General features: G+C 34.6%; 1 protein-coding gene across 1 annotated transcript in view; it reads left to right on the top strand.

Moving 5' to 3' along the window:
- Positions 1-25,272, top strand: part of TENM3 (teneurin transmembrane protein 3) — a 1,331,063-nt gene that overhangs the window by 447,449 nt on the left and 858,342 nt on the right. The window contains 1 exon segment of the mRNA XM_040554455.1: positions 15,440-15,479. The gene's annotated coding sequence lies outside the window, so the exon portion shown is untranslated.

Below are 25,272 nucleotides of genomic sequence, written 5' to 3'. Positions count from 1 at the left end.
TAAGCTTACACTACTTTCTTGTTGTTACGTAATTAGATAGCTTCATTTCATAGCTTCACTTACTCCTCTATCTAAATAGAAGAGTTCCCAAATAAATGAGTTGTTTATAATCTGATACTGTTGAAGTAGTTTAAATATTCACATAATTACTACATAAATTTGGTTACTCAACTTTCTTTCTAAACAAAGAAATTCTAGAAAAACAAAATGATGCAGTCACGTATTTTCATATCAAGTACATAGCTTTGTGAGTTCAGTTTGGGGTTTATATTTAAGGGCTTTTGGTTTTGATTGATTTTACATTACATGAATATGTCAATGAGCAGTGGCAAACAATACCTCAGTAGGATTGCTTTTCAGTTCCAGATACATCTTTGAAAGATGTCGAAAATGACATGTTTGCAGTAAAATATACATGGCCGGGTGAACTTTTCTGGTCTTATCTTGCGCCTCAGTAATTTTAAAACAGAAACCAAAGCCTTTGTTCTGATAAACTAGACATCTTTCTAAAATATATTTATTAAAATGAAATATTCAAAGATTCTGAAGAGCACGTATACACAGAGAAAATGTATTCTTTCCCTCCTGTGCATGGTTAACTTTCATTCATATTAATGGGGTTATGAACATGCTTCAAGCAGAGAAGGCTATCATTTTTAAAACCTGTCTATTGAATATTTGGGTTGGTTAAATTTATGTCGTCTGTTTACTACAGTAGGGAAAAACAGTTGCTGGAAGGTAATGCTTATATTGAATTTAACTCTTTTATGAATATCATCATCTCTGAATTCGCTAGTGAGTATTATGAGAAAGATTAGATATTAGAGCTTTGAGAATATTTGAGTGAAGATAACTATATGGCATTTTCATAATTAAAATCTCTGTATACAGCAGAACTCCACTACCTGACTTCTTTGCTTATTTCTTTCTACTAGTTAGACAGGTTCTTTTCTCCAACAAGGGCAAGAAAGGACAATACAAATTTAAGAGAAGTATGCTGATCTCCAGTACTTTTAAAAGATGTTATTGGCACTTAATTGGGAATATTTTTTTGTAAAGGAGCTCTTTTAAGAAAAAAAAACTAGTCAACTGTGAATAAGGATGGAAAAAAGGCTGATGTAATTCAAGATTTAAATCACAAATAGTAATTGTTTATGTGTACTACAAAACAATCAAAGAGGTTGGCAAAAAATTCTTTGTCTGTTGCCTAACCATATTCATAATGACAAGTACCGTGGTCAAAGACTTTTCAAAATAGTTTTTAAGCTTAAAAAAATGATTAGCCAAAAGATCTTTATGACTGGGGTTTGTAATGTATGTGAAAGCCAACTTACTATAATTTTATTAAGCACTGAGACATTTTCTGTGGTGCTGAACAGCAGGCTGTGCATGTTTGTATAATATTAGTTGTACGCCTGTCTAATTGAGATGAAATTCACCAAATCTTAAGATTTTACATCTAGCTGAAAGACATCTGGGATCACATGATTGCAGTCTTAAGATTATTCCTCAAAATTGTGCATTTCAGGATGTGTGTTGAGATATTACTGCTATTCTGAATACTGAGGAGGCATCAAGGTAATCGTCAGTGACAAGCTTTGTATCAGAAAGACAAATTCTCACCTGATTTGTGAGGCAGTCTCAGAAGTATGCCTTTGTAACAGCCATTGCATGCGTGATACTGCTTTCAGGTGCAGTTACATGTTTAAATGAGTTGAGGGAGAAAAAATCTCTGACTCAGAGGACTTTGTTTTGTTGAAAAGGTAGTGGAATTGCTGTATCCATATCCTTTCAATTCACAGTATCTTAATAGGATTCTATAATTACTCTAAATTCCTTATTTTCTGCCGTGAAGCTTTTCTGTACAAAGTCACTTCCTGGAAGCCTGGCACCATGCAGTGGCTGTCTTTAGTTCAAGATCCCTAGCTGATCTCAGAAACAGTGATACTCTAGACTAAGGAGTTTATTATTATAATTTAGAAGTGTCCCACATTCATATGAATTTGGTGCTTTCATACTTACAGCGGTTATTAATCAATTAATTACCCTCTGTAATGAATACAAAATAACTAAGGTGTATAGAATACTTGCAGTGTAAATTCTGAAAGGTTCCAGGAGTTTTCATGCAATTTTGGCAGTCTGTAAATGAATCTCTTTCACAGAATTCTTGCTAGTAACCCCCTCATACATTTTAATGGTTAAAAACATGCTCTTGGGCTCTATGGTGCATGTCTGAAATCTGTGGCATACATGCATTGCTTTCTTCTGTGCATTAAGGCAGGGATACATGCATGCGTATCGTAATGGTTTTTGTAAATGCACTTAGTTTCAGCAGTTCGCATGCATTTTAATTTATTCAGCTCACCATTCCATTCCCATTGGAAATATATACAAATTCTGTTGGCATTGTGTTTATAGACATTAACTGGCATTGAAAAGATTTCAATAATTTCAGTTTGTTTTGAGTAATTTAAGCTCACTGCTACCTTACTGGAAGTCTGAGGTGGTCAAACATACAGCATGGGTGATGCATGACCTTTTGGCACACTACATCTGATAGCGGCTGTTTATATATGGAATAAAATCCTGATCAATCTCTGACACTTACTACAGGCTTCCTGCTGGTTAGAAATGTGTACTCTAATAGCATTTGTATGTTTTCTTTTCCCTCAAGATTTCAGTATGCTGCTTCACAGGAGCAAAGAAAATTAGAAATAACATCACAGACACAGTAATAGAAATAAATAAAGTAGCAATTTGTAAATTCTTCTAGACAGATCTTTACACATTAATCCAGGAGTCTCTATTTATATGTCTGATCTGAATGTAAGATAAGTAGGGATAATAGTTATATGTTGTGTGTATAAAGACAGTTATTTCATTTCACATATAACTGTTTAAATTATAAGAACCTGAACTCTTTTTCTCTTACCCATAACTAGACCACAAGAGACACCACTTAGTACAATACTTGAAGATAAATCTCCTTAAATTGTAGATTTTGTTTGTTTGTTTTTTAAGTAAGTTTGAGTTGAAAGACTAAAAGTCATTGATTATTTTGTGAAAAATCATCTGCTGCATTTTGATAGGACAATAAGGGGTAAAAATTACCAGGCTGTCATTGATTTTACTTTTTTAGTTTGGCGGATAGATAATACAGTTTTCTGGGGTGTGTGAATATACAGAAAATAAACACAGCAAACATACAACCATTTAATCTCTTTAGAAGAACAGAAATTTACAGGGAAATAAAAGTGATAAAAGATGGGAAGGGAAAGGAAAAATTACTTGGAAAAAAAAACACACACTAAAACATATTCTAGTATCAATACAAATTACACTACTGCAACAGTGTGTAAGGTTCTCCCATCCCACGTAGCATTAGTTCTGACTTTTCACTGAGGTACAAAGATGATTTTAAGCACCAGAGAGAAAGATCTTAATCATTAATCAATTATTTTCAATATAATTATTATTTTTTCTTATTAATAATAAGCTATGTCTGGAATACTGACAAAAGTGGAGTTACAAAAGCTTTCAGTGTGTAAATTATTTTTTTTTCTATGAAATACCAAGTGGGTGTCTAAGGAATATCTAATGATTCTTCCGAGCTTCATACCCCATCTGAAATTTGTGGTTGTCTGTGGTTTGGGTGTGTAACATAATTTTATCTCCATGTTGCAGATAAAGAGCTGCTATAATGCTACACACAGCAATTTTTTTTTTGTGCATTTTTGTCCCATAATTTCCAACTTCATTTTTTTTGTCTAATAAATACATTCTTTGAAAACGGCATCTGGTTAAAACTGCAGAAAATTTGAAGTATGTGCACAAAATGCCATTACAAGGAATTCTGCCAGGTACTTTTCCTATACTGAATAAATGTTAAGCTGAAAAATTAGCTGCAGTAATTAATTATTTATGATAAATATGCATATTGTTTGAAACAGAACTAGCTTTTAAACTACACACAATGTCCCCATATTAATTCCCTCACGCAATTTATTTTAGTCAGGATATGCTGCTGAGGTACAAGATGAGCCATTTAAGGAAGTATTTGGTATTGTCTCTGTCCTGATAATGTGATTTCCAGGGACCTGTACTTTAAAAAAGTCATATTGTCTCCATTGCTAAAAAGGGAAGTTTGTACCCATGCACAGTCTCTCTTTGGGCTTCTCCTTTTTTAATCTCTCACAGGATGCCATGCTTCAAAAATGTGCATAACAATGAAGATAACTAATATAAAAATAAGAAATTACATAATATGAAGTATTACCTAACCTCTACTATCAAATCATACAAATAAAATCCATGTGAAGAAAAATGTTCCCTAAATTGTACTGTAAGATTTCTGTACATTAAGACTCATTTACAAACAAAACACATAAAATCCTAATACAATATATTTTTCCATAAAGAATACAATTGATTAAATCTTCACAAGTAGGATCAGCTATCTAGAATTACTTTTACTACTGCAGGCTATTCCTGTTGCTAGTGGTTATTGCTACTGCCCAAGACCCAGCTGCAAACTAATGTGAAACTGTTACAGGTAGCCTATCACAGAAATTTGATTTAAAAAAAAAGGGGGGTGGGGGTGCATGAATTTAACAAGCTAATCTTTGCTATATTAATTTCAGCAGTCGGTACGGTACCAACTTCTGTCAGCTAGGCAACATATGTGTAGCAAACAGGCACAATTTTGTGTGTTTGTGAGAACTAGGACACAAATTGTAGCCTTTGCTTCCAAAACATTTCTTTTCTCAGTGAGCTATTTCCTTGTAGGGACTGTTGGTCTCTTGCCTTTACTGAATACAAGCCAACACAGAGTAACACTGTAATAAAGCAAGTTGGAATATTCTATTACAAATTGTTTATTTTCCACATTTAGTTGTCACTTTTCATCAGTTATAGAAATTCATTCTGTAGTTTCTTTCTGTGCTAATTCAGCTTTACCATTTCTATTGTACTTTGTGAGGTTATCTTCCATTTTCTTTTCTGTGCCAAGTGAAAGAAAAAATTCTTAGGTGCTGAGACAGGCTTCTCTGAACACTGTTTCTTTGTTTTGATCCTAATCAGATCTTCCATTTTGGGCTGTTCGTTTGGTTTTTAATCTTGTGGTGAGTATCTTCAAGTCCTGACTTGAGGATATTGATACAGAATTCAGAGGAAAATATTACCAGAATATTTGGACATAAAATGTACATGCATACTATATATGTTTACAATCATCACTAGGAATTTTTTCAAGGCTTTAAATGTTACTTTATTAGCAGATGGATTGGGGAAATTCGAAAAATAAAACAAAAAACCCCCAGTAGGTGTTTTATTATAGCAAGCAAATATTTGCACCCTCACTATTAGAAGAATACAGCCTATGGGCAATTGTTTAATTATTCACACGAGAGGCTCATTCAATCGTCGTTTCTACGTAGTTGGGGTACTCCCTAACTCCCATCATTTCCCATTCATGCATTCTAAGGCAGGGGTAGTTTCCCTCTTCTCATACAGTCCTCATTATTGTCATCCCTGCTTGATCATTTTGTATTCTTATTACGGTATCATAATGTATTCTGCAGAGGCCATACTGACAGAGCCATAAATTACCACCATGATATTTATTTTATTTGTTAAGCAGTGCTTCATAAAGAGCTTGTAGAGCTGTACATTAACATGTACTGACTTCCTGGGTGCTAGAGAATAAGACGTTGCTTGTGACCAACAAAGCATGAAGTAATTTAGTATTTGGTCGTTAAGACCTTTCTTTGTTTAAAATAAATTTGTAGTGACTGTGACTGGAGACAGACCCTTAAGGTGGCAGCTGCTGGTAAAATGTTATCAAAGGAAAACGTGCACATCTCGTAGTTCCTCTTGCCTATGCTTGTCTCCAGAAGCACGGAGAAAAAACTCTTTCAAAGCCCATGACATGCACTCACTCGCGGTTTGTGGAAGGTGCGTCTAGCTGGAGGTACTAACCATAAATATGCGATTACACTTAATTTAGAAACAGTAAATTTCGATGAAAAGAACCAAATACTTAACTCTGAAATTAGTTTTCGAGGTGAATTCACAGAAGTGAATCTGGCTGATTTCATTCAATGCAAAAGCTATTAAAATAATCAGCTCATGTGGCAAAGGGGAAGATGAGGCTCACTTAAACCTGCATCTCCTTTCCTTTCCTGCAAGTACCTTAATCACAGCACTTTCAGACATCTTCTTTGTTGACATAGCTCCACTTTGTACTCAATATATATACAATATATGGTGTATGTCCTATTACAATAATATAGTAATTAGAACTTGGGTTCCCCATGTAAATTGTTTCAACAAACAGGGAATATAATTATTTTTACTGTCTCTGGCTTATTGAGTATGTGAATATTTATTGAAAGTATTAAAAAGTTTCATAAGGAGAGACAGAAAGATACTTACCAGTAATCTCCCCAAGAGACTGGGGAGTTCTGGGCACGATAGAGGCCAAATAATTTTCAGGTAGAGCAGAACTTGAGATTTCCATATAGTAGATGATTGCTTGAAGAACTTGTTATTAAGCAAAAAGAGTGAGGAACAGCTTATCAATATCTTTCTCCTTGTTTCTGTGAATGACAGCTGTGTTAAGTTTTCCAGGTCAGTGAAAAAATTGAGGAAAAAAGTGTTTGTTTGATTTTCTTTAAGTTGTAGTTCACTGATGAAATTAGTGGAAACTCCTTTGCGCCATTCAGTAGTCTGGTTTCTTTTTTGCCAGTTGATACTGGCTTCCCGTGTTGTTTGCAGGGAGTATTCCTCTACACTGTGAGAAACACGGAATAATGTATTAAGCAGGACAAGTTATGGTAACAGGGCAAAAGAAGGCATTTTGTATACTGACCCAGCACCAGAAAACAGTGTCACAGCCTGTTAAAGAAGATTGATTATGGGTGCCCTCCCAAAAGTAGAGATCATTATCAGACCATTTTCGCACTAGAGTATTCTCATCCCACCACATCATTTAACACAGTTACATTGGCAGCAAACGGCATAAAGCTGTTTCTTCTTTTTTACAGCTTTTTCGGACAAGGTGAGATCAGAGGTATGGGAGTGGTTTACTTTACCATGGACCCTTACTGTTTTTCTTTTGAGCTATAGATGGAGCTTGGTGTAACCCTTTGAAAATACAAAAAGAAAACACAAGTATATTCTTGATCAATATGCAATAGGCTGAGGAAACTCCAAGAAAGAAAAAGATAATAGAGCAAACAAGGTTTTTGTTTGTGAAGATAGGTATTGTACCTTTTTCCTTTATGTATGCACAGTAACTGGAAAGCTGACTTCTGAGAGCTCATGGGTCATATACCTCAAGTAATAGCTGCAGATAAGTCACAAATCTAGCAAGATCTTTCTCTTTGATAGAAAGACCCATTTTCCCTAAAAATAAAAATTTTATAAGTATGAGTAATTACTGAGGAGCAATGAAAAGCACTGTTAAAATCCTAGGGGAGAAAAAAAGTCAGTAAAGATGATTAATGGTTATCAGCTATAAAATAAGTGTTTTTAAGCTCTGTCAACTTTGCTTTTCTAATGAGGACTTAACTGCTGCTAAAGTAAAGCCTTTATCCAAGCTGTATTTTGTATTTCATTTAATCAATGCTTTGTATAGACACAGTTACCATCATCATAACCTTTCAGTTCTTGTGTTTTGGCATCTTGTAGTTTTTATATGCAAGTTTCAGGCTCAAGGGAAGAAAATTCAGCTGAAATGTCCAAGTGCAATTTAATGTGTGATGCAGAGCCATAGAACTCCTCTCAGATTTGCTTATTGTTGCAAAGAGAGCCTTTGTAATTACCGGGGGATTATGGCAGAATATGAAAGACTTTGAAAGTGGCTTTCTTGCAGATCAGGCATGTGTTCTGCACAAACTCCAAAACAATCAGCTAGAGTAGTGAAGCAGAAGTATATGAAAATGTGAAGAGTTCACTGAAAAGGTCCTTATAGAAGCTCCTAATTAAAGAAATAAAAATTGAGTTTAAAGAATGTGAAAGATTCTCTCATCAGTATGGAAAAAAGGCCTTATGAGGACTGGAAATGAGATGACAACACAAATACAGTGGATTCATCCTCTTTTTTTTTCCTCTACAAAAGAAATAAGGAAAATTGAGCTTAATGGTACATAAATAAAAATAATTAAATGGAAACTAGTTGTAGTGGTACATTACCTGAATTAATGTACAAGATTAAAAGACCAATAACCCAGAAACAATTTAGTTACTTTTCTGTTCTTACGTAAATTAGTGAACAATTTTGGACAAGAACAGGGTGTAGTATAGCACCAAGCCACTTATCATATTAGCTTTGACTTAATTATTTTTTCTCTAATTATTTTTTAGTTACTAAGAATCACTCTCTTGATTCTGACCCAAATTCTGCAAAAAAACTGCACTCCTTAATACCGAGACATAAATTTTTACTTCGTACTTTTCTTTTTCAAAGTTTAAAAAACAACAAAAGCAATATGTATTTTGTTGTGTTATGTGATGGAAATAGTCTACATCAGACATGTAGATGTGGTTATATAAATAGTTTTACTCCTGATCATTTCACGTGTCCAATCCTGATCATAGAGGATTCAGTGGTAAGCTTTCTTCTTTACACTGGCATTGGCACTCGAGTTTTCTATTAATGTTTTCTTCCCAGTGATGCTGAAATTAAAGCAAGTTAAGGTAAATTACCAACTGAGCAGGTTAAGAATATCATACAGCAGTTCTGGAGATATTACATCTGTATATTAAACTAACACAATTCTGAACTGAAAGATCTATATATTTACATTTTATCTATATCTATATATATCTATATCTATCTATATATTTTACATTTTAAATTGTAACTGCTGCATAGCCATAGAAATGTTTTACAAAAGTACTTAGGGAATCCTGATTCTTTTTCCAGTTTGCTTGCCAACATTAGCATCTTTTCATTTTATGTGTATTTCTGAATAACATCATAAGATTTCTTTCCTACATTTTAATCCATAGCATGCTTAAAAAGTAGTTAAATGCCCTTTGGCCATATTCTTCTTTTGTGAAATATTTGTTGTATAATTGAAAGGCAAAATTCTACAAACGTGCCAAGTTACTGTTTATGTGAAAGCACCTCTAAACTGTGTGTCTATCAATACTCAGTCGCCTGTTACAATAACCAATAAAACCTAAAAAAAAAAAAGTTCCACAGATTTTGATAGTGACACTTGCTACACTTCTTAGTCACAAGGAAAAACTTTCCCCTAGTACCTACTCTTTTTCACTGAATATCCTATGAACATCTTTGAGATAGAAACAACATACATTTTATGAATAGAGACTTGATTTACACCATTTATCAATGTCTTCATTTCTATTTCAGATCTTAATTTGTCACATCAAAGCAGAATTATATTAAGCAGTCAGTCAACTGGCTCTTCTTATTGAGTCAACTGACTATTTTTATTGGAGTCAGTTAAAAATTAGCAATTACCCACACAAACTTCCTCCTCCCCTGCCCAGACTGAGAAGTTTTAATTGAAAAGTGTTTGAGTTTTCTCAAGTGAAAATGTTGTTTTGTATTCGGAGGGGGTGTGGGGAGGAATGGAACACTGGAAACTTAGGAATTATGACTTCTTATAAGAAGCACAACTTATCCAAATGGGCATCTCCATTGGTAAAAAGCTAGACTGAAAAAAATAAATAAAATAATAATTTTCGCTTGTTACTAAGAGGGAAATGGAAAAAAAATGTTATTTTTCCATGCACAGCTATTAAAAAAAAATAAAATAAAAAGGAAAAATAAGTGCTATGTGAATGCAGCAGCATGTTCTAATGTTTTTGTTCAGAAATACATAGTGACTTGTATGTGTTATATACACATGCACACCAGCAAGGAGTAATATTGTAAAATGTTGGCCTAAGACTGAATATTTTTGAATATGTAACTTTCATATAACCATCAAGTTAAGTTATTGATGCAATTGTACAAAGCTGAAAATGTTCCTTTAACTAAAGCCATGTTGTATTTCCAGCTTAACATTTCAGCTTTACCAGCCTTTTGCTGTTGAAACCCACTTTTTGTTTGAAAGATTTACATCCAGTTAACTTGTCATTGATATCCCTGGAGCTTCTGAATGCTGTCAGAAAAACACAAAGCTTTTAGGAGTGAAATAGTGACAGTGAAAGAAAAATAAGATTTAAATACCGTAAGTGAATTATGCCTTGTTCAAATTTAAACAACAACAACAAAAATCTGTATTTAATCTTCAGGAAAGCAAATGAATTCTCAAGTCAGAGCTGAAGGCTAGTAGTCAGGAATTCAGGTATACTTTTCTGTTACTCGGTGTAGTGATTTATTTCCTCATAAAACAAACTTATATGTGCTTCAGGCAGTATATAATAAATTAAATATAAAATACTGCATTCAAATAGGAGGCTTACAACGATGATATCACAGAAATTCAAAGCTCATATTGCCAGATGAACTATACTGATTTCTCTGTGTCCAGATGCTATCTCAAAAAAGAAAAACTATGACCATTTCTTTCTCATATGCTAAAAAGTATGATGAATATACTCTGCACAATCTGAAAACTTAACTTTAATACGCTTTCCAGTATAGTATCACCCTCTCACTCTGCTAGTTCTGAGAATGTCATTTGTAATACAGTTCTTAAATGGCAGTCAATCCTAGCTCCCCATGCGTTATTAGTGTTTATTACATACATATATTAAGAGAAATCTCCAACTAAAGAGCCAAAAAAAAAAAAAAAAAAAAAAAAAAAACAACCCACCAGTGGGGAGGGAAGGGGATTTATGCATGCAAAAATCTTCAATCCAAACCATTAATCTAATCTGAGCCTGCATTGCGGACAATGTGTTTTTACATCATATATCTGAATACGTGTTTGGTGAATAAAGGGATTGCTAAAATTTAATAAATAAATAAATAAATAAACAGAACAGTCTAAAATTTTTTTCAAAATGTAGATTGAATTTGAAATGACTTTTATTTTCCTTTTTAGAAAAGGAAATAGAATCACAAAACTTCAGGGAGGAGACAACAACTGTTTCTCTTTTTCATCTTCTTCCCCTTTCCACCCGCTCACCTCTGCCCCCACAAAGCTGCAGAACCCACCATATGTTTTTAATGCAGTGACTCCTATATATAGGAGACCAGGTTTCAACTCCTTTCCCCTGACTGAGATTTAAACCCTTATTTCCCACCTTCCAGGGGAATCACCCAGGCACTGGATATTCTGAAGTCGTATGCTCTCACCTGAGCTATTTGAACTGCTACTTTGACCTAGCTGTGTGCCTCCCAAGTGAATGCTTTAACCGCCAGACCAAAGAGTCATTCTCGCTCTTTGACTCAGTATTTAAATAATCCATGCAGAACAGCTTTTCCATGGGGATCAAGAGAAGCCAATTACAGATTTCTCACTGGTTTAAGAACTCTTCCGGGAAAGTGAAAATGTGGGTTCAAGAACACATGAACAAAGAGGGACTTGAACCTGATTGTCCCACATTGTATATCAGATGAGGCCCTAACCATGGAGCTATTGAATAAATGAAGAGAGGGGGGATTCCCTTTACTTCCATGAATGATTTACAAAGCGTGTGTAAACCCAATCTTTCATTTCCAGTTCTTTGGTTTTGTGTTTAAATGGCTTCTGCAGAGTTCCCTGTGTCTCTGGCAAGCATATGTATTGCTTATTGGACAAAAATACTGTTTTTAAGAACGGTGATGATAATTCTTCTCCACATTTTTTTCCCCTAAATATTTCCAGATTATTTCTTAGTCAGTCCATAATGAAATTAAAGAATGTTTTTATTTGGCAAAATATTAGTTAAGTTAGAAGGGGGTGGTTTAGGGGGGAAAGAATGATCTTTCAATACCTGTTTTAATTAAAACATCTAACTGAAAAAAAAAAATTCATACACCAAGTTCTGCTGCATATGCTTCTGTATTCCCTAACATTTCATACTTCAAGGACCTGTACTAAACTAACGTGCTGTCATTAAGAGGGTTTAGTAGAAGCTTCTGTCTACATGAGTGTGCTAATTTAAGCTCAGATACAAACAAGAAAAAAAAAAAAAAAAAAGCGCTGCCTGTTTATTAATCCTGAGACATCTTTCTTTACAGTGTAAATTGCCACAGAATATGAGAAAAAGTCCCAAAAAGTATAGCTATATTTTTAATGGGGGGAAAAAAATGAGCCAGCAAAATCTTTTAGGCAAAGGTCATATATTGACCACTTGCAAGAAAATCTTTCAGGAGCAGTCTGCAGTTACAGAAATAGTTGTTCAATATTGCAAATGTGTCCAAAGTCACAGAGAAAATCTGCTCAGACCAGTTATGAAACCCAGACTTTCTGAGGCTTAATTCAGTGAATGATTGCCCTCCTTTAGGGGTGTGGTGAAGGAATAAAAATGGTGAAACATGCCATCCACTAACTTTGGAAACTTTCAGCTAACTCTGCTAAGAAGAAGGCTTTATTTCTTGAATTCCCAAGCTTTTTCTTTACAGCAGTGAATGAATGGTCAAGAACATATACACTTCCCTCTTCAAGAACAAACAAGAAAGATCAAGTCATAATCCAAAGAACAAAGCCAAACATACTAAAGCTTCATGACTGCATTTCTTTTCCCTTTAAGAAGTTTACCTCAGAAAATGAAGAAAGCCTTTCCTTTTCTGATTATACATACTCACAAAGATCCACTACACTTTTCATGAGGGAAGGAAACTTGGTACCCTAGATCTACTGTGGAAGGTGGTTGTGCCACAGTAGGTATTTTAGGCATCTCTGATGCCCTACATGTAAACCAGATTTTCCTGAAATATCTAACAGAGCTGTTGCGTTTCTGATGCTCTTTTATTAAATGCTAACAGGGACCATTATTCTCATGAGTTGTTCTTATGCATTCCAGTTCTCCCAAAATAATGCAGTAATTTTTTTCTGAAAGACCTTCTAACCAGAAACTCTAAAGAAATCAACATTCTTGCTGGAGGAGTCAGTTGTATTTGCCAATTATTAATTTGTTGTTTGTTGATTTTTCTGCCAAAGGATGTATAGTATGTTGGATTTTTATAGTTCACTGTGCTATTGAAACTATTGTCCATAAAACATCCTGAATTCTATTTTTAACTAAACACATATGATTCTCCATAATTCTGGACTTTCTCAGTCCATAAAACTACAACTATTTTCTGTTCTGGAGTGATTAGTACATTTCAGCAAATGTTTTATTTTCAAAACTGAAAATGTCTTCTGAACTGCACTGGTGAAAACAATTATAAAATGCAAATAATCTTTCTTTCTTTCTTCCCACCTCCAGCCCCTTAGATTTAACGAGCATATAAGCACAACGGTAATAAAATTAGCAATCATAATTCAATTACATGTTCTTTATGCAGTTATCTAAGAATCTTCTCAGTATGTATTTCACAAAATAAAAAAGGCATATATAACAACCTACAAACTAAACCTGTAGAGTGATTATCCATTCCCATAAACCAAATGCAGTCTGAAGTGCAGCTGGACAATTTCTCCACTGAAAGTGTTGCGAAAGCATCTAACCCATCTGTGAAATAGGCAGGGCAGGCAAGTAGGGCATCATTGGGTTTTTGTAGTGCCCATTCAGCCCAGTAAGGGAGCTAACTGGTAGCAGCAGCTGGATGCAAACAGATAAGAGAAATAGAGCAGAACACGTGCTGGAGGGATCATACAGTGAATTTTGGCAGTGATTTTTTAAAGAAAGTTTCTTTCAGGATAGCCTTCAGTTCAGTTGTCTCAGCATGTCTCTTTCAGGATTTTCCACAGTTAACTCTCTCCTAGCATACTGTGCTAAATCTGTCTCCTCTGACATACTCCAAGCTTGTAACCCAGTTAAGGATCTTCTTCACTCACACTTGCCATTTGAAACTGCTTTCCTATTTCACCTAGTATCAGACTAGACCAAAACTGATATTCAGGAAACTCCAAAAACAAGAAAAATTAAGAATTAAAACTATGAAATATTAAATATATATATAAAGCATGCTTTTTTACATTAAACCTACATTAAGCATATATGAAATTGTAATCCTGTATGTTCATTGGTAAGAAAGTTTTAGAAAATGTGTAGTTTGGCTTAGTTGACATTAGATAGTCAGGTGCTTCTAGCTTCAAGCCTGTGCTGAAGCTTTATATATTTTTCTGATTTCCTTTCTGTTATTTAGTAGATATAATTAATCTCTGATTAAATGAATGATGCTGTGCAAAATTATTCTCCAATTCCCTAAATATTTGCTAATTGGAATAGTAAATCTCGGTGATTGACTTTTTAGTTTTCAGGTATGTACCACTCAGCTATGTTGATACATATTTTGGGTCAAACTATATTTAGATTCTACAGGAGGTCCCTTCATTCAGAGAAAAAAATAATAAATAAAAGTCTGGTTCTGTATTCCTGCTGAAACAGTAAATTGATTAGGTCTCAAAACAGTAAATTGATTAGGTCTCGAAGCAGTAAATATGACAAGTGCAACTTTTAATCAAATATTTCTCCCTAGATCTTTCCACTTGGTTTATCCAAAGCAGAGAAAAGGTTTGTTCTTTGTAGAATTGATATGCTGCCAGTAAAATCAAGGTGTTTTCTCTTTTGTACTTACACTTTATTCTTTATTTTCTCACAAAAAATGAGGTAAAATCGACATTCACCTGAAGCACAGCTACCTATAGAGGAGCTTAATCTTTCTATTAATTATTCCCTGCCTGGGTGTCACACCAAGCCCACATAAGTCACTTCAGCTCCAGAGATGTTTAGAAACACTTCTGAGTACTTTAATGGTTCATCAAGACCTAAACCTTTGAACATTGCTTTAAGGCATTTTGGCTGTGCTCTGAGTCACTGAAGCAAAATTGGAGCATCTGGATGCAGTGTCAAAATAGCCCATGAAGCTTCAGTGCAGCACCCAAGTGGATAATCCCAACACAGAATACAAACACTGCATTAGTGATTGCCGGAAGGCTACAGTTCATCTTCCTCTGAAATACAATGCAAAAAAGTACAAGAAAAGTTGAAGGGTGATAGGATTTTTCTTCATATCTTCTGTTAAGTGAACAAAGACTCAAGCTATTTTTTGATGGTTTGTTAAGTGTTTGGCAGCTGTTTCAGTCCTCGTTTGCCCTACTAATCCACCAATTCCCTCTTCCATTGACAAAAAAATGAATGATTTTTACAGTTTATGCCGTGTAAGATAACAGAATGCAACGGAATGTATCCAGTTGATGATGTTACCCATGCATCAGAGTAGTGGAAGAAAAAGTATGCCAATATTTTATTAGCCTGATAGTAATGTAACATCTAATTATACTCTGTGGAGTTGTATATAAAATTTCCTTATTTCTGTGAGCTTTGTGAAATCATATTTCTTTTGTTTTGTTTGCTCTTACAGATGGCAGCAAAATTACATTCCGTTGATTGAAAAGTGCATTGTAAGTAACTCTTTTTATTCCTCCTCTCGAATTAGTTTTCACATTTTATTTTCCTGAAATTGCTAAAATTTCATTTCTTTGCTGTTTCTATGGACAAAACTGGGTTCCTGTACTACTTCCTTGAAAACTGGTGCACAGTTAATACTCTATAAGAGCCCATGAGACATCTGGCATGTGGCTACAGATAGAATCCCCAGGAAAGATTTCTTTTGCCATAGGCAGGAATAGCTTATGTGAGGCTTAGGCCAACAGGTCAAGAAATATAAATGCAGAAACATGCTAAACATACCACCTGACATGAGGCTTTGCCTGGAAATTCTATATTCTACTGGATGATCTGTGGAGCCCACACCAGAATGAACACTGAAGAGCAGAACTGGGGCACAGCAGCACGTAGTCTAATTCCTGACTACCCAATTTTCTGCATATGCATCTAGGACTTTATATGTATATACAGCGCCTGGAGCTAAATCTAAGCAGAAGCATAGGACTGACTTGAAGCTTTGCTATCTTTATGTATTTCAGATAATAAAGATGTGTTTTGTGTGTGTATATATATATATATGCTCATAAAAACAACATACAATAAAATAATTAGTTGTTCAATGATACTAAAAAACTGTGCTAAACACACTGTTTTATTATTCACACTACTATTATACATGCAATGCCAAAATATATTCAGGCTGGAACATGTCAAGTAAATGGGTGACACTTTTTCTAACTTGTCTAACTGCCATTAATTTAGTTAGTATTCATTGTAATTGCACTGATCATAATGAATTCATTTAGTATTAATGTGAACATTATACATCTTTTTAGGAACTCCATTATAATTCAGCAATAATTAATGTACATATTAAATAAGTGTTACTACTCAACGCTATTATAAAGCCATGTTGTTTCATTTGAAAAGCTTTAGAGCAGGTTGTGTTTGATCTGATTGGTATTCTGATTGTTGCCAAGAGGTATTCTGCAATGGCAAAGGGCAATTCACATTGGGAGACTCTTGTTAACTTTTCACAGAGATTCCATGTTTGCACTTGTCTCCTGATCCACGTATAATTTAGCATGTGAAGCAAGATTCTTCATGGCCATGATAATGCAAAAAGCATCTAACAATCCTAAAAATAAAATAAAATATATATTTTCTGACTTTCCATACCTTATTCAATAAAGGAGGCATCTGTTTATAAGTGAAGTACTGCAACACCTGTATTTTATGATCATTCTTCCCTTAGACCCTCCAAGAGGAACCCAAAACTGAGAAACAAGTATTTCCCATATGTCACTCATCAAGAAAACCCAGATGCCTGAACGGCATCCATGCCTGCGTCAGGGAGTTGCACAAAAATAATGAGTAGTAAACATGTAGGAAAAGAACTGCCAAGAATCATCTGGCTATGCATCCTGTCTCTGGGCAGTGATAAGTGTATTCCTAGAAAAAAGTAAGAGTAAGAATTACATGATACTTCTCCAGACACTCCCCCAGCCTCCAACATCTCTAGCTGAAGAAATTCCATTAGATGAAGGTTGTTTATAAGAGATTAGGATTTTGTTGGTTTTCTCTTCCACAAATCTATTCCCATAAACCTCTGTAAACTTCAAAATGGTGTCCTTTGACAGTAAGTTGCACAGGTCTGCTACACTCTTCAATGTGTGCATAAAGAACCAATCTTTATTTATTTTTAGTACAGTTTTGTCTAGCTTCACATGAATCTGCATTGTATTGGATTGTTTTGAACTGGAAGAACAGTAAACAGTTAATGTCTATCCATTCCCTCTATGCCACCACTGATTTGTGAGCATCAACTATATCCCTCCTAGGAGATCTCGTCAAGAGAAGTATACTACTCTGCTACTTGTAAGCTAGATATGGGTTTCAAAGTGTGAGGGGTTCTTAGGTTTATACCATTTCAAAATGATTTCTCCTGCATTTCTTCTCAGTTTCTTACTGACTACTAATGTTGAACTCTTATGGAACTATTGGCTCATTTCTGCATGGTACTTAAAAGCTCCAAGCCACTATGTTGTAGGCAATGTACGAATGTATGTTTTTTCACCTTGGGTATCACCTTACATTTATTTACATGGCATTTAATCTGCCATTGTATGGCCTTGTCACTCAGTCTTCTAAGTTGTTTCTGGAATTCTTACTGTCCGTCTCTGTCCTTGCAGCCCCAAACAACTCTGTGACAAGGACCATTTCTCTCCAACTTTCATTCCCTTTCCCAGATCAGTTATGAATGTTGATCCAGCACTGGACTTTGCAAAAGTCCTGTGGAAACGTCTCTTGATTGCAGGAACTGGACAATTATTCCTACTCTCTAGTATTTAGCCTTTGAGCTATCGGTTACACATGCCTTCGTTTGTACCCCCTTACTGTTGATTTTTAATAGCCTTTGCTGAGAAATTTTACCAAACACCTTTTGCTGATCCAAGGTAAACTCCAAATGAGTAACTCCAGCCAACCAAATCACTTGCATTCATATGTCTGTTCAACAATTCAAAGTATTACTGTAGGTCTCCAAAGCAGAAATTGCCTTTAAAAAAGCCATCTTTACTCTTGCGAAGTACTTCATATTTATTCAAGATCCACTCTTGAGATCTTTACAGTTTATACTAACTTGCCTAATATGCACATCAATCTCAAAGACTGTGATTTTTTACATCTCGGATTGAACTTCTTATTCATATGTATTTGCACTGCGTTTTACATCCTCTAGCTCACCGTACCTTTGCAATTTTAGGTGAAGAGAATGCACCACCACCAGTCAATAAACTGTTCCACCTGTGAATTGTCTAACAACTCTTCAGTGAACACTATCGTATTCTAATGATTTGTTACTATTCCTTTTCTCATCACTTCCTTTCTCCTTCAAGTGGATATTCCCACAGAGAGTTATTAGGATACATTATTACACAGCAAGCAATCTTTACCTGCAGTTTTACAAAATACGTCAATGTAATGCTAATTAATACAAAGTCCACTAATCTATGAACTTCTGACTTCTCTTCTGTTGATATATTTGACCTTGGGCAAATCGCTTAACCTCTGTGTTTCTTTATTGTTTCCCTTCTTAAAATGGGAAGAATGGAATTAGTGTTCCCTTTAAAACTGCTGAGCTTTATAGATTATATGTATGCTAGGTATTCTTAGTTAATTTTCACACTGAATTGAATTAAGTTTTGGAATAGAATAGTGGATAAAATAGAATACCTTTTAACAGTTATGAAATTGTTATTAATATGAGAGAGAGAGTTGGAAACTAATTGGAACTGCCCTAAATTTAAAAGCAGTTCTTGGTTACTTCAGGAAAAATAAAAGAGAAAAGCAAATTTTTTTTTGGTACAGTAGATGCTAAATTTCCCTACTTTTTTTTTTTTAATGTCCTTTTTATGATTAATGCATTTGTAAGGCATTTGTTCTGCTCCTTAGTCTTTATTGTGGTTTTAAGTTGCATAAATGTATACACAGAAATTCAAGATTAATTTCATCTATATCTTATATATTAATTACTGAGAAATAATGGAAATAAATTCCAGGGTGGTGATATGGTAGATTAAAGTAGACCGGCTTGCTCACTGGAAGTATTGCTTCTTATTGAGCTAAGCATTTGCCACTTCTGAAATGTTAATGAATTTTTTGTCCTCTTCTTTCATGAGAATCTTCTCTGTCTTGTTAGTGTTGAAGTGTCCTTCTCCCTTTCTCAGGCAAAATTCATTCATCCAGTCACTAGCTTCCTGCTTCTGTATAGATGAGACCAAAGCATTAAACTTTAAAAGTGCACTTTTCTTCAGCCATACTTAGGGCTCTGTGGAAGGCTTCTACCAATTATTTCTTACAGGCTAGTGACATTTAGGTGAGCACAGTCTTGTCCACCTTAATATTGCTGCATACTATGCCAAGAGAAATCTTTTTCATTTTCTTTTGCGTTTTCTTTTTTTTTTTTCTTTTTCTTTTTTCTTTTTCTTTCTTTTTCTTTTTCTTTTTCTTTTTCTTTTTCTTTTTCTTTTTCTTTTTCTTTTTCTTTTTCTTTTTCTTTTTCTTTTTCTTTTTTTTTCGTTTTCTTTTTCTTTTTTTTTCTTTTCCTTTTCCTTTTTCTTTTCCTTTTCCTTTTTCTTTTCCTTTTTTTTTTCTTTCTTCCTTTTTTTAATAGTTATTAGTTACTAGTAGTGATTTATGATCCTGTTTGCAGAGATACTGAACTACTGAACTCCAACAGCTTTGGTGGAAATGAAAGCTAGATGCTGATTCAAAATACTTGCAGAAGCAACACCAATAGTTACTAATGCACACAGATGGTTAATATTGTCTGTTTTGTTGTGTTTTTTGTTTTTTTTTGATGATATATTTCCTTTTTTTAAACAACAAAATGTAAAACTACGATCACTATTTTGCCCTTTGTTGTGAAGGATTAATTCTAAGTGTCTACAGAGCTGGCAAAAATGTTTAAAAGGTTCAATGGCAAATTCAATGAAATGGCATTTCAATTCTGTCTGGAAAAAAAATATCAGTCTTTAGGAACAATGTTATTATTTGTGTTTGGCATGTACTTTGGAGACATACTAAATGAGATTTTTAATGCCTGCTTCTTTGGCACTGCCAATCAAAGAGCAGATTAGGCTCACTCCTACCCTCCTGGTTTGGACAAGTTTGGATAGACAGTAGGTTATTCCTCCTCCTTTTTAATCTGGTATGTTTATCCATATTTGCCATGCAATTTCCCCTTTCTCCTTTTCCTTTTCCCATTTCCCTTTTCTCTTCTTTCTTTATTCCACATTCCATATTACATATTGCCCTGTTTCCAGACATCATCATTTTTGGATCTCAGTCCATATACACTTGTCCTATTGGATTTTTTTTCTTCCAGCTTCTTTATGACTTCTTAAGGCCTTCAGTTGTGTTCCCCTTTTCAGTTAATATTTCAGTTAGATCAGTCTCTCAGTGGTACAGCTTGTTCTTGTTCTTGAACATGAAAGAAAGCTGGAGAAATGACCATGGAGGAGTACTCATGAACAGTTTTCTTACTGAAGTATATGAAATCAGCTATGAATCCAAATAAACATTGTCTTTAAACTATGGTTTGCTTAAATCAACTGAATTCAAAGGAATTGAATTCAGAGATACTCCATTTTCTGGCTTGCATCCCAGCAAGAGGATCAGATCGCAAGTTGCACATTGTGTGCCCGGTGCTCAAGGACTTGAGGATTCTGTCCCCTTTCACTTAAGCTTTGCTTTTCAAGATTAGTATTTAGGCCTATCTAAGCAGAGGAATTAAGAAATAAGTGCCTGAAGACATGCGGTCTAACAGATATGTAATACACCGTATTGTTGCCCAGAGTCACTTTTTATAGTGTTGTTGAAGCTCTCAGAAAAATAGTATTTACAGTGGAAACCTTTAACAGTCTTTTACCATGGTTGCTAGCAGGCACTGATGTAATGCTAATGTGACAGCTGAGATTTTAGTGAGAGACACTTTTATTTCCCTGATAAGAGAAGTGTTATACATACTGAAAACCAGACGGAGTTTTCTGGCCAGTGTCTCCTTATGTTTGTGCCAGTAGGGATTTGCTGACTACTCAAATTATCTTTCACAGGTTAGCACATGTCTATCTTATACAGAAATGTTTATCTTTCCTTCCTGACATTTCTCTAAATGGTCGTATTTAAAAAAAAAAGGAAAGCAGACGTTGTTGTTGTTATTAATTCGCTACCTAATGTTCACCCCAGAAAACTGCTAGACTTTTATTTTATAATGCAAGACATCAATTCAGGATTAGCTTGCCTTCTAGCAAATCAAATTTTATTTCTTACAAAATTCATTCTTACAAATTCATAATTTGCAATAGTCACTTCTCTGGCAAAAAAAAAAAAAAAGGCTATTATAGTCTAGATAGCGTTTATAAGGTTAGAAAAATATGCAGATACATTAAAATAAGTTCCATTGTATTTTAACTTTGATTCTGGATGAATCAAAGCAAGGGTCAATGAATCATAGCAAGGGTCACTTATACATCTCCATAAACTACAAATCATATTACATAATTTCCTCTGGTCTCTCAGAAAATGTTAATATACCACACCAGATTGATATAATAGTGTATCCTTATCCATATTTTCAAATCTCTATGCCACCTTAATCTTTTTCATTTGGTATGTAATTTCATGTTCTTGAAATATTTAAACTCATTTTATACCTTTGTCAAATTTTTTAACCATTGTTGTAGGAATTTCACATCATCATAATTGTACTTTAGGGAAAGTCTCAGATGTAGAATCTGGGCAGAGGACAGGTAGTACATCTGATGCCCTTGAGAAGCAGCAGTGTGGATTTCCTTCTTGATCTGTGTGCTAGAAAGGTGATGTGTTTGGCCCAAAGCAGAAATTACTTAGAGTAAATTACCTAGAGTAATTTCTGGTCTGTGGAGCAAAGTTTTCAGGTCTTCTCTGTTTTTCACAGTAAACTTTAATTCCTTAATTCAGTAAGATGAACATCTGAAACTCATTTTATTATATGCTGGTACTTCCAGCAATCATATTAACATGTTTCTACCAAAAGTGATCAGTTAATTCTGGTATTTAGATGTCAAAGAGTATTCAGTTATAGGCCCACAGAAATGTATGGAACATTATAGTTAAATATCCCTAGATACTTGCAGATAGAGCAATGCATTATTATTAATTACTATTAATTTATCAATGAAAGTCTCTTAAGAGAGAGTGTGTACAGTTGTATACTGTATTCAGCATTGTAGTAATAACAGACTATTGCCCTCTATTGCCTTCTAAGCCAGATTTCAGAGGATAGGAAGAAAAAGGATTAAATTTCATGACCATCACTGAAAATATTTGCTTCTGATAGGCAGCAAAGAAGCAGATAGATTTAACAGATGAGGGAACTTCAGTTATACCTTATTAATCATATTTTATTCAGCCACTAAAGTCTGAGACTATTAAAGCAATAACAACACATAATAAAAGTAAAACTCCTTGTCTTGTAAATCTGAGGGCTTTTTTTTTTTTCCTACATACAGTTACATTAAAACTAGTGCAAAACGTGTAGGTATTTTTCTATGTAGAAAAAGCTGGTTGGTTGGTTTGTTTTCTGCTGGGGGAGGATTCTAGATTCTGTTCACACATCTACTGCTGTTTAATGGAGATAAAAAAGACAAATGCAGTCTGAAGCTTACTTCTTACAAAGTCGAATACATATATAATAGATTTTTGGTTTAAGATGCTTTAGCCACAGGTAGCAATTTACCTGCTTCATCTTAATGAGTAAAGCTACTAGTGATGAAATAATATCTAGGATGTTCTTTTTTTACAGAAGATATACAAAATGCTTTCTTAAACAGTTTTCCCTCATGTTCTTGAACATAAATTGCTATACCACAAGTTGCTGTAGTGCAATCCACACCCAAAGTTGTTGTTTTTTTAAATGCCAGAAAATCTGCTATCGTTTCTAAAAATTAACCTGATTCTCCTGTGCAATAGCAAAAAGCTTGGTGAAATTTTTGTTTTGACTGAGATGTAATAATGTACAATGCTGAGAAGCTGAGAGTACACCTTCACGGAGAGTTAGTTTTAAAGTTTTATTCAGCCTGTTCCCATTCACCTGCAAGGGATTATTTAAACATGTTTAACTCAGTGCATACCCATCCATGTTTTTTTTTTTTTTTTTCTAATGCCTAATTAATTGTGAATAAACCTTGACTTTAATGTACAGTTTTAAAAATAACTCAAGTGACCCATGACTGGAAACAAAAAAAAAAGGCAAATAATCTATATTATTATTATATTACTCTTGCTGCAGATGACTGAAACACTGTTAGAAATGAGTGCCAGTCCCCTTACATTTGACAATTTACATGTATGAACCAGGCAGGGAAAAGGGAAAATTTCAGTATATCTAATAACCTCATGCATGTTTGAGTTTAAAAAGAAACACTGTAGAAAAATGATGATCTTTTTATATAACTTGCATTACATGTAAATTTGCTTTAGCAACTGTGTTAACAAATTTGCAGGACAAATACTAGAACAATTACTAGGCCCATCTAATTCCATACACAGATCCATGTGGTTATATACTGTTATCTACAAAACAACTCCTGGCCTATCACTGACCTGAAAGTCTAATGCTCAGCAAGTTTCATTTGACCTTAGTTTTGATTTCCACATCTTTATCTCTTGTCCTTTCTTTGTCTTCATCTTTAGCAGTAAAGGTCATCTACAACAAATTGTGCCAGAGGCCAGTAGCAAATTAATTTTGTGAAGCATCTTCAGCACCTGCGCAAATCTCTGGCAGTACAAAACCTTGTAGGGATCTTTATAGTTCATCATTTCTGATCTAGATATCATAATCTGAAGCTCTGCAAAACACATTTCCTAGTTGGTATATCTTTCCACTCACCTGTTTTGTCTGACTGCAGGAAGCACCACTGATTTTGACATGTGATCAATTTATTTTAAACTTCTATTCAAAGCGAAACTTTGCATAAATGTAGACACGTGTATTTTGATCTCAAGCAGTTCCCAACTCAGATGACAGTAACAAAACTTTTCAAGCATTGGGTCGTTACTGTAATTGCTCAGTGTTGTTGTATCGGCACAGCACACATCATTTTTCAGATGCAAACAGGGAGGAAACCCACTGTCCAGAGTCACTTCCAGCAGACTCTTAGACATAAAGTGAAAATAAAATTTGCAAGATCTGATGGAACAGGGGAAGACTATAAATATATTCAATTATTTTGACAGAGCTGCTCAGTCTTCAAGTAAACAATTTCTCAAATAGCAATAACCTATATTCAACTCTGGGGTTAGAGGTAACCTATATTCATATTCAGGCTTTGTGCCTGTAATCTCTTCTCCTGAAAACCACTTTTAAAACTTACAAGGACCAAGCCAAGTTCTGTTAACAATGTGTCTCTCTACAGCACTCTATAATGGCTTTCTGTCCAAATGCACTTGCTTTTCACTAGATTTGAAAGTGACCAAGTAGAAATTTTATCATTGTATTCTACCAGTGCTTCTGGGCCTGAAGAAGAGCAATATGCCCATAGGGCATTACAGGACTGTTTCTCAGTGAGAAGCCGTATTGGTGAGATTGTTAGCTCTACTGTGCCACAATATGAATGCGTGTCACCAGTGAATTAACTGCAAATGCAGTCCTGAGCTGAAGCGTGCGGGTAACCCTATACTACTAGGTAGTATATTTTCTCCATTTATTTGCAAATAAAATAAAGTAACAATCAACCTGAGTTTTGTTTTTCCCCGTTTTTCCCTTACTAACAAATCATATGTAAAGTTACAGAATGATAAAAGTAGCATTTCATACCAATATTTAGCTTTGCCAGTATTAAGAGTTGTGGTAAAACTAAGGCCATTTCCATACCAGTAGTTTCTATGCAGAATTACAGATTTTCAGATAAAATGCATCAGACTGAGCTCTTCCTTGATAGAGGTATAGTTGTAGTGTAGTCAGCAGCAGGGTTTCAAAATTCAAGGGAAGACTGACCTAAAAATTACCATCATTTAAAAAAAAAAAAAATGAATTGCAAGATAGATGCATCTGTTGACATGTGCAGGTACGTATGTATGCATGCATGAAGAGCAGTGCTCATCCAAAAGCATGTAGAACTGTCAGGTTTGATCATTTACAAAATCTCCGGCATCCTCTGATGCTTTGCCCAGCAATTATTTATTCCCATCCCCAAATTCCCAATCAGCCTGGTCCAGTCCACCTCTATATGAGCTCTGCCTCTAGGCCTACCAAAAGTGCCTATT

This window comes from Cygnus olor, chromosome 4, assembly GCF_009769625.2.
Source record: "Cygnus olor isolate bCygOlo1 chromosome 4, bCygOlo1.pri.v2, whole genome shotgun sequence".
NCBI lineage: Eukaryota > Metazoa > Chordata > Aves > Anseriformes > Anatidae > Cygnus > Cygnus olor.
The sequence above is the reverse complement of the archived record's forward strand: the minus strand, read 5'-3'. Positions and strand labels throughout refer to the sequence as shown.